The sequence below is a fragment of the Corvus brachyrhynchos genome, unplaced genomic scaffold, assembly GCF_000691975.1.
Source record: "Corvus brachyrhynchos isolate BGI_N302 unplaced genomic scaffold, ASM69197v1 scaffold340, whole genome shotgun sequence".
NCBI classification, from domain to species: domain Eukaryota; kingdom Metazoa; phylum Chordata; class Aves; order Passeriformes; family Corvidae; genus Corvus; species Corvus brachyrhynchos.
In genome coordinates, this window is record NW_008235987.1 from 623,486 (window position 1) to 633,614 (window position 10,129).

The 10,129-nt window shown below is 58.3% G+C and overlaps 1 long non-coding RNA gene across 2 annotated transcripts in view; it reads right to left on the reverse strand.

Annotated features, from left to right (window-relative positions):
- The window catches only part of LOC108445644, a 102,291-nt gene extending 93,558 nt beyond the window's left edge, over positions 1-8,733 (reverse strand). The window contains exon 1 of one of the 2 annotated variants that reach the window (XR_001860592.1): positions 8,667-8,733. This is a non-coding gene — a long non-coding RNA (uncharacterized LOC108445644). Of the gene's footprint in view, positions 1-494; positions 561-8,666 lie in introns of those variants that run through there. The other variant, XR_001860593.1, reaches the window with a different exon arrangement.
- Between the last annotated feature and the right edge of the window lie 1,396 nt (positions 8,734-10,129).

A 10,129-nucleotide genomic window follows, 5' to 3' on the forward strand; every position in this document is an offset into this window, starting at 1 on the left:
ACTGAATCATTTCTTTTGTGCCCGGGGACCCCCCGCACCGTGCCCGGTGGCCGCTCCGCACGCGCTCCCACCGCTGCGCCACCAAAAGAGCCGGGTTTTGTCTGTTTCTCCCCCAAAAATGAGCCTCCAGCAGCGGCGCCGGCACGGAGCGGGCTGCCCCGGGGGATTCTCGCAATCCCTCCCTGTCCTCAAGCAGCACCGGGCACTGCGGCCCCGCGACTGGTGAGGAGCAAAGCCCCCTGGACAAGCCGGATCAGGGACACCGATTCCATCACTGTGCATCCACCTGGAGACTGGGTGGGATACCCGGGCACTGAGCGGGATGCCCAGGCTCACGGCAGCCCCTGGCAGGACGGCAGCGGCAGGGGGGAAGAGGATTTCCATTCCTCACTGCAAACACTGGGAAACACAAGGCAGTGCCGGGAGCCCACAGCATGTAGGTTTGTAGCATCCCCCAGACCCACTAAAGCTCCGTGCGTGTCTCAGCCCCTTACCCTTTCTTCCCTCTCAATCCCATTTAAGGATCTCTGGGCAGTGATCCGGGCATTCCCACCGCAGCTGGAAGCTTCCTGGGGTGTTATGCAAGAGCAGACCTCTGGCATTCACGGCTGTCTCTCGTTCTCCTGCTGCTCATCTCCTCCCCCGGGAAGCCAGCGGAGCGGCGCAGACCTGCGCTATCGGACTGAGCAGACCCCGGCTGTCAGCGGTCCTGCTCTGCCCTTTCCTGGGCTCGCTGCCGGGAGGTTCCATCTCGGAAAGAGCCATGAGCAGTGGCCGTTCTGGCAGCGGGTCCCTCAAAGCGCCCCCTGAATCCCACCGGCTTAGGGGATGTCACAGTGCAGTGACAGCTCCTGCTGGCGTTCCTGGATGGGGCTCAGCACCTCTTCCTGGCTCAAATGATTTATTTGTGCTTCCCAATAGTTAAGACTGTGGTGAAGCTACCCAAGCTCTATTTCCTGAGAAATATCTGGAATATCTAGAGCCTGCCTGAGCAGGAAGTTATCTCCTATGAGTTTAGCACAGAGTGGATGTCACAGTGCAGTGACAGCTCCTGCTGGCGTTCCTGGATGGGGCTCAGCACCTCTTCCTGGCTCAAATGATTTATTTGTGCTTCCCAATAGTTAAGACTGTGGTGAAGCTACCCAAGCTCTATTTCCTGAGAAATATCTGGAATATCTAGAGCCTGCCTGAGCAGGAAGTTATCTCCTATGAGTTTAGCACAGAGTCATCTCTGAGACTTTCTCAGTCTCCTGCAGAGCCCACCCGCAGCCTCCCAAACCAGGCACTGCTCCCCTCCCCTCATACAGCTCCCCTTCCCTCCCGAGGGCTCTGAAGACCACTCTGGAGAAAACCATCAGGGCTATGACGAGCCACCACGTGAGTGAGGACCAGGAACACACGGACTGCGCCTCACCCATCCCCACATCTATTTTGTATGATCCACGGGTGTATTTTTAGCCCACAGGGCCGCGGCGGCCCCGCAGCCGAGCGCAGCAGCCCTTGTTCTCCCGACAAAGGCAGCCAGGCCCGCTCTCGGCTCTGCCCCGCTGTGCCGCTTGCTCACGCTTCACTGAGGCTGAAGATGCTTTAGGCAGCAGATTTGGAGAACGAGGAGCTGGGAATGCAGGAGAGCTCAGCTCTGCAAAATCTCCCCTGCATCCCAAGCCTCCGAGCTGGGTCCCGGCTGACTCCGTTCCCAGAAACGCAAACCCGTTCCCACTTGGGAGGTGCAGCCTTGCAAGCGGGAGGTGCGCGCGCGGAGCGGCGGCGGAGTGGGATCGGGATGCCGGGATTGCTGGGATCGGGATGCCGGGATTGCTAGGCAACCCGCCGGAGAAGGCCCGAGCCCCGGCATCTACGCGGGGACACCCGGGCAGGGAACCACCCAGAGAGGAACCCACCGGGGGAACCTGCCCGGGGATCTCCAGAAGGGCAAGTGTAGGAGTGTCCTGCCCGGCCGTGGGAGAGGAGGAGGAGGAGCAGGCGGGGGATAATGGCTGAGGATGCACGAGAGCGGCAGCGGAGGGAAAAGCAGCCATTGGAAACAGCACAAGGCATCAAACCCCTGCAAGGCTGTTTGTGAACCGTGGGAACAAGTATTACTCTGGGAAAAATATGTTTTTCCTTTTTTTCTTAGCCGATTTCACAGCCTGTTTGCCATCAGGGCCTTCATTTGGAGGCAGTCAGAGTTGTTTAAATTACTGCTGCTGGGATTTTTTTATCTTTAAGGAAGACGAGGTTTTCCTCGGAACTATGGCTGGAGTACAGAGATGACAAGACCCACTGTGGCTCCATGTGGGTTTTCTCCTGAACACAGTTTCTGGAATGTGGAGCCCCACAGCCCCAGCTCTGGGGATCCCCTCAGTCCCCAGGGCTGAGCATCATGTCCCTGTCAGGGCATCCAGTTCTGGGATCTCCTCCACAAGGCAACAGAGGCCACTCAGTACCAGGGAGAGACACGAGGCAATGAGGCAACAGCCCCCCTCCCCCCCATCCTCCCCCATGGCTCTCAGGGATCCTCAACTTTGAGGTGCCCAAAGCATGTCCGGCCCCTCCTCGTGACTCTGCCCAAAAAGGGGACGTTTGCAGAGCATGTTCAGCTCTGACACAGCCCCAGCAGCTTAAGATTGGACCTGCCAAGAGCTTCACCTGCCAGTGCCTGTCCCACCGGAGGGCCAGGGGCACGGTGCCAGCTGGAGCTCTCCCCAGAGAGCTGCCAAAACACCGGGTACCTGCACCACCCTTGGCCGCAATGGAGAAGGTGGGATGACAAGGCAAGACCCAGGGTTGTTTTTCTGGCAAGTGTCAGATGCCCTGACCCAAAAAAGCCAAAGCGGAACGTGCAGTCCCAGCGAGGCACTGAACAGACACGCTCAGACTGCAAAGCACCGTGGGTGGAGCTGGGAGAGCCACACTGATGGGTTCTGCAATAATGCTTTTTTAAATATAATTTCCGATAGATTTCATGGCTAAGTTATGTAACATAATGAGCAAATCTACAATGCAATTGTCACTGCACATTAACAGCAAAATCCTGAGCCTCTATTACACTAACAAACTTATTAAATCAGTGAACATTGCGCTGCATCAGTCAATTATTGAAACAACGCCAAGATTGGGAGAACAATCTGATATCCATTACAGGGAGCAGGAGCAGGGATGTGACCGGGGCTGCCCGCAGCGCTGCGTGCTTTAGAGCACTCCAAGTGTTTATGGCATCGATGGACAATTCACCTGCTGGCATTCCGCAGCTGCTTCCCCTGCTCCAGGGGAGGGAATGAGCCTGAAGCCAGCCCTGCGCTCGGGCCTCAGGTCCCTGCCCAGAGCAGGAGGTGGATGGGGGAAGCGCTGCCAGTCCCACTGCTGGGACTGCCCTGATGCCAAGCGATGGGAGCTGCAGCATCAGCAGCACTTGGGGACAGAAATCACCCTGCAAAGAGGCAAAGCCCTTGGAAAAGTGAGGGACACACGGCATTGGGTGCTGCCGGGTGCTCAGCCACTGCTCCCCTCTCCCAGGCACCGCCTCGGGCCCCATCGCTGCATTGATCCCCTGGCCAAAACCTCATCCCTGGCTGCCCACCCTGAGCCCCTTCCCAAAGCATCCCTGGAGCAGCCAAGGGAGCAGCAGGTGGATACGGAATGGCCGGGGTTCAGCCATCACTTCACTGCCCCTCTCCAGGGAGTTGGCACTGGCCGGGGCCGGCAGGTGTGTGCCCACAGCAGAGCTCGGGCTGAGCTCATCCCTGGCTCCAGGACTACGGCCACCCACGGCCACACATATTTCCAGGGCAGGGCAGTGCTCCAGCAACAGGATGGGGCATGGGAAGGCTGGCAGGGGTTTGGCCCTGCAGACCCCCAGCTCTCACATCCACTTTGACCCTGTGAAATCCCATCAACACCAATGTGACAGCCTCGGGAGACTGTTAAATGTGAAATAAGGTGAGCTTGGGGAAACCTGCGAAGATGTCCATGCAAACACCTCAGAAGAGTGTGCCTTGCACCTCGGTGAAGTGATTTGACACAGCACTAATTATGCAAATTAATCATCAGTAAATTAGATCCTTGGTTATTTATTTATTTTGCATTCTGCACTGCAGCCCAGCAGGAGCAGCACCCAGAGAGAGGAGCAGCTCCATTCTGGCTGGGAAGGAATATTTGGTAACATGTTGCATGATCTGGCCTCCCTACATTCCTTCTCAGATGAAATTTGGAATTGATTTGCTGGTATCACACCGCTCCCAGCCCTCAATATGTCATGGCAGCTAATGAACCGTGCCAGGGACACATTTATAACCCACTATTAGCTGCTTCCATTGCAAAGAGATTTTTTCTTTCCTCTTTGCTCTGATGTTCTAAAACTTGCAAAAACAAAACAGACATCACACACACAGAAAAAAACCCCAACAATGCCACAATCACACAGCAATCATGTCTCCTGAAAGCCAACTACTTGTGTGATTCCCATCTTCCCTCTCGGACCCAGCTCCCACGCAGCTACAGAAAAGGCTCTGGACAATCACCCAAAACACCACGGATTTTCCCCAGATTCCTTCCCAGGCCCTGCTCCCTCCAGGCAGAGCAGCTCCAAGCAGACCAGAGAGAAAGAGGCTTCCACACCCAGCTCCCTCCTCCCCACAGAAGCAGCTGGAGCTGGGATCTCGCTCCAAAGGAGCTCTGGCTTGGAGCAGGGAGGTGATGTTGGGGACAGAGCTGCGAAGGCCCAGGAAGGCAGCGGCATTCCCCTTCACTCCCCCCCGCATCCACGCATCAGGATGGCAGCAACAACTCTATTGGGGGAACAAGAGCTAATTAAATTTACTGGGATCATTGAAGAGGAAATTATTTAATATTCTGCATGGAATTTAATATCTGAAAGCATGAATGGCCTTGTTTCATCAGAGATCTGTTCCTTCCAAACATTCAACTTTACTTTTCGGAGGCAGCCGGGCCGCCAAGGGACGGGCAGGGACAGGGTAGGATGCTGCCAGCGGGAGCCGCGCTCCCGGAGCCAGGGAGAAACAAACACCGGGAGAGCGGAGCGACGCCGGAGCCGCGGCCGCATCCTCGGGGGCTCCCGACGGAGCAACAGCTCCGCCATCCACGGAGAGCAGCCTCCCAAGGGGCTCTGCTGCTCCTCTGCGGGAGGATCCTCCTGTTACCATCCACCATCGCTTCCACACAGAGCTGCTGCTCCACATCCCGTGGGGCCCTGGCTTGTGACCTGACACCGTCACCCAGTCCCACGTGAACAGCCAAAACGGTGCCACTTCTGAACCCCCCAGTTTGCTCTTCCATCCAAAGAGGAGCTGGGATCCTCCTGCAATGCAGAAGGTGCTCAGGACTGACCCGGGTGAGCAGCACCACAGGGATGCACAGCCAAGGTGAAGGTTCGCTGTGGTAAAATTCTCCTCTCCCTGCATCCTGGTATGCCAGGCTTCTGTTAGGGCAAATAAGGGATCACTTCCCAACAGCCCCTAAGTGCCCCCTGCCTGCCCCTCCAGCCCCACAGCAGCCAACAGGGGCTGGGTGTCTCCAGCCCCCCAAGCCCCCCTTCAGGAGCCCACCTACCCAGCTCCCCCCCCCGCCAAGCCATTGTCCAAAATGCCCCTCCCCTTGGGCCAAACCAGCTGCAGGATGTGCCATTCCACACTGCTGGAGCTGCAGGTCCCCTGTGACTGTCCCAGGGATGGGCGCAGACCCTTGGCATAAAACCAGCATTTCTCTGGTGAAGCAAGAGCCTCCAGGGCTGGGCTCCCCCAAGGATGTGCCAGCCTTGTGCTGGAGATCCCCAGCTGCAGCCCCTCTGCTTCACTGTTTCCCTCTCTCTGCCCTGATAACGTCTCTTTCCCCTCACATGCATGGAAGTGATGATAAGTAACAATAATTTTGCTTCTGTATTTGTGTCACCAAAACTTCCAGCTAATTCCTGCAGCTGCCAGCATGGAGGCACTAATACCTCTGTGAAAGACAAAGCAATTATTTCTAAACATAGCTTGTTCCTTGCATTGTCACCACCCGAACCACCCCACCCCTGGGCCGCTGTCAGCATCCTCCTCTAACTAGCAGGGGGGGAAAAAAAGATTTTTTTCCCCAAAAAACATATCCCGTGCCATCGAGCAAACCAAGGCACACGTGAACCCTCGCATCCCCCAGCCAGCACTCTGGCACAGCCAAGGTGGGGAGTGACACATGTCCAGCCACAGCTGGAGGGAGGTACAGGCATCGCCCAGGGACAGCTGGGGAAGGGATATTGTCCTGACCAGGGCAAAGACTCTCCAATGCCTTGTTCCAGAGCTCTGGGGCTTCTCTGAGCCCCACAGCAAATGCTCTCTGGGTGACAGGGACCTTATCAGGTGCAGTAGCCCCCCAAAGAGATGCCCGTTTTCAGGAGCAAGAAGGGATATGCTGAGCACAGATGCCGGGAGCTGGCTCTCCCATGAGCCCTACAGCATCAGCCCCGTTCAGCCACCCAACTTCTCTGCCTCAGCAAGTCCCCCTGCCCCTCCCCAGGTGACGGACACGCCACTGCCTGACCCAGACAGAGGCACATTCGCTGTGCTCCAGTGTCTCCAGCTGGATGGAGACACTGTGTCTGCCACAGGACCCTCTGCAGCACCAGACCTTGTTATCCTGTGGGTCTGCTCTCAAGACATTAAAATGAGCCATAAAATCACAAGTAAAGTGAAATAAGGGATGTAAGCAGCAGGGAGAATGTAAACGGTGGCACTGGCACAAGCACAGCATCTGTAAAGCACCTGCCCCACCGGTCAGCACCGCCCCGAGGAGGGGACACAGCTCGTGCATGGGGGTCCTGGGGGTCCCTGCCTCTCCCTCAGGTGCCCACCCTATGGAGCTGTAAGGGGTTCAGAGCCCTTGAACAAAACATGGTACTCCCAGCCCTCCCCTCCCCAGCTGGCACAAAGCCCCCAGCCCCGTGAGCAGCCCCTGCCCCAGCCAGGCACATCAGCCCTGGCTCAGAAGGCACAGGGAGGGAGAAGAGCTGCAGAGTTAATGAGCAGACGCAGGCTCCCCACCGAGGGCTGAAATGAGCCGGTACCTGGAGGCGGCACACCTGGGTGACCTACATACCACCGCCGATGGAACATTTACCGGCGCTTTCTGATGGCTTGGGCACGGAGAACCTCTTGGCTCTTGCATGTAATGAAGCCTCTGTCTCCATCCCTCCTGGCCTCAGCTCTCAGAGGGCCTTATGGGAGCAGGCGGAGGCTGAGCAGGGAGAACTGGAGTGGGAGCTGCACCCTGCACTGGGATTTTGGCCAGATGCTCACCAGCATCCCAAATGCTCATACACCTCCCAAAGCGAGGGGCTCGCAGCCCTGGGCAGGGCATCAGGATCCTGCTTTGGCTGCTTCCCATTCCATCCCAGGGATGTCCTCCACATTCCACCCGGCCCAGAGCTGCCCAGGCACCTCCATCCCCAGCTGCTACATGGGAAAGTGTCAGGGATGCTCCGGAGCCACCCGCACCACGAGCTGGTCCCAGGTGACGGAATCGGCTCCAGGTGTGTTCCACCTGCAGCTCCCATCCCAATCCCAGAGCAGCATCCCAGGGGAGGGGACCCTGGGACACCCCCAAGCCGAGGAAGGAGGACCAGTGCCCTGTGAACTGCCCTTAAAAATATTTCCATAACACCTCATAGTCAACCTGTGGTACCACCTCCAGTAATTAACAGCTACATTTTAATTAAACATTGATTAGCAACTAATTAGTCTAATGATTAGTCACCTGAAGGAGACAAAGCAAAATACTGGGGCTGCCAAGATAGGAGCCAGAGAAGGCAAATGATGAAAGATGAGAGGCAGATGAAATTCCTCTTCTGCCTCCCTCTGGGCCAAATATTTCCTCATGGTTTGGTCCTTTACAGATGAAGCTTCGAGGTGAATTTTCCTAATCGTGGCGATTCTGTCAGAGTCTCAAGTGAGTGGTGGGGAGGAGACTGAGTTATTTCATCTTTCCCATCAGATCTCAGACTGTTAATGTAGCTAAAGAGCCTCTCCCTGCCCGAGGAGACTCAGCCTGTCACCGTCACAAAGTCAAGGGAGACTTTTGTGCCTTCAGTCCTGCAGTGTCCCGAGGAGATCCCTGTGGAGCGCAGAAGCAGCGGGGCAGCGTCCCCTGCCTGTGGCCACCGCCCCCCTCGGACCCTGCCATCACCGCTTCTCCCAGTCAGCCCTGGGCTGTTGTCCCCTGCCCGCTGGAGGGGCCTCCCAGCACTCTGCTCCCCCTCCCCACAGACCTGCCACTGCCGCACGATGCTCTGTCAGCGGGGCCGGGCACTCCCCGGGCTCTGGCACACAGGAGGAAAGTGCCGCGGCAGGCGAGGGCGGAGCCTTCGGTGGCAGCTGGCAGGGCACGGCCGGGCCCCTGCCCTCGAGGGATCCGGGCTGGGGACCCGCTGCCTCCGCCCACGCGTGTCACATCCCGTGCGCGCCTGGGACCACGTGCTTCCCCGTGCTGAGCGCCACGCGTTTGCTACCCACACTCCCCCGCCCCAGCACCCCCAGCACCTCGGCGGTGGCTCCTGCAGGTCCCTGCGGGCTGCTGAGCGCCCACCCCACCGAGCCCTCCGCAGGACATCAGCTCATGACACCCCAAAACACCCCCTCACACCGCTCAGCCCGGCGCGGACGCCGCTTTGCACTTACAGGAGCCGGAGAGCCGGGCCAGGTCCCAAAAAGCAGCGAACCCACGTGCCCAGGGCTCGTGTTCAGCCCCGTCCTCCGGAACGGGCACCGCGGGCGCCGCTCCCGCTCCTCCCGGGCGGCGGGGCTGCTCCCCCGCACCCCCGCTCATTTACCGGGGCGGTGCTGGATGAGGATGTTTATTATTTCACTGGTCCCTTTTGTGAGATAATCCTATTTACCTCCATCACTTATGCCTCAGAAAATCACTCTGGCTGAGGGTTATGAAAGCACTTCCAGCCACGCTCCCCCGGCGCTCCGCAGCTCCGTCCTCCCCCCCGCTCCTCTCCCCAGCATCGCCGGCAGCTCTGCAGCCCCGTCCCTCTCTCCCCCCTCCCCAAGTGTCTGCGCCCTCCTGCAAGTGTGAGCCTCGTCGGGTCTTTCATCCCGCCCCTGCTCGTTTCCAGCTCCTCTCTGGATTTTTACGGGAAGCAATAGTGCTGAGTGTAGAGAGGTTGAGCCAAGCCTACGCTGGACTGGACCCATCTGGGACGGGCCGGGGAGGCCACGGCACGGAGGTGCTGCCTGAGGAGCCATCAGCATCTCTCCCGCTGTTCAGGCACAGGAAAATCCTCCAGGGAGGTCACCCAAAGGCAGGATGGGATGGGCCAGGCTCAGCAGGGAATAATGCAATTCAGGAGCCACCCGTCTGCAGCCCAGCCTGGCCAGCAGGACCAAGGCAGGAGCCCCTGAGCCCTGGGGAGCGCAGGGACCTGCGCTGGGGGGTGGGAAGGGTTAAACCAAAGCCTCAGCCCGCGCCTCCACTGGCAGGGCTGAGATACACTGATCACCTCACACATTCCTCACGCTGGGATCGGTAAGTTCAATGGGGTCAAGCCAGGGGGAGGCAGCTGAGTGGATACTGATACCCTCCTCCTCCTCCTCCTCCTCCTCCTCCTCGTGCTGGGAATGGCACCCGCTGGGAAGCCCCCAGAGCTCCTACACCGACGTATCTGGAAGTTCCTCGGGTGTGCCTGCAAAGGGGCCTCTCAGTCTCCTGGGAGGTGGAGGCAGAGACCAGCAGCAGTGGGCAGGGGCCTGCTCCGGGCAGAAGGGATGGGGCTGGGCTGTCTGCAGGCACTGCTGCTGCTGTGAGCAGGGACACCTGGGAACAGCTCGGAGATGACCAGCCATGCTGGGAAGAGCCCCTGGTCTCCCTGTCCTGCCCATGCTGACCCACAGGACCCAGCTACATCCAGCTCCTACCCTGGAGCCTCATCCAGCTGAAGGTGTTGAGCTCTGGCAGCAGGAGAGGCAGCAGCTCCGGCTGCAGTTGTTTCATGCTTCTACAAAGCAATCTGCTCCTTGGGCTCCTCTGTTCCTCCCTCTTATGCAACTGCACAAAATGTAGAGGAAAACAATCCCCTGGATGCTAATTTATCTGAGGAGCTCGAGCAGCTTTGCACAAGGCAGCAGTTTCAGCCGGC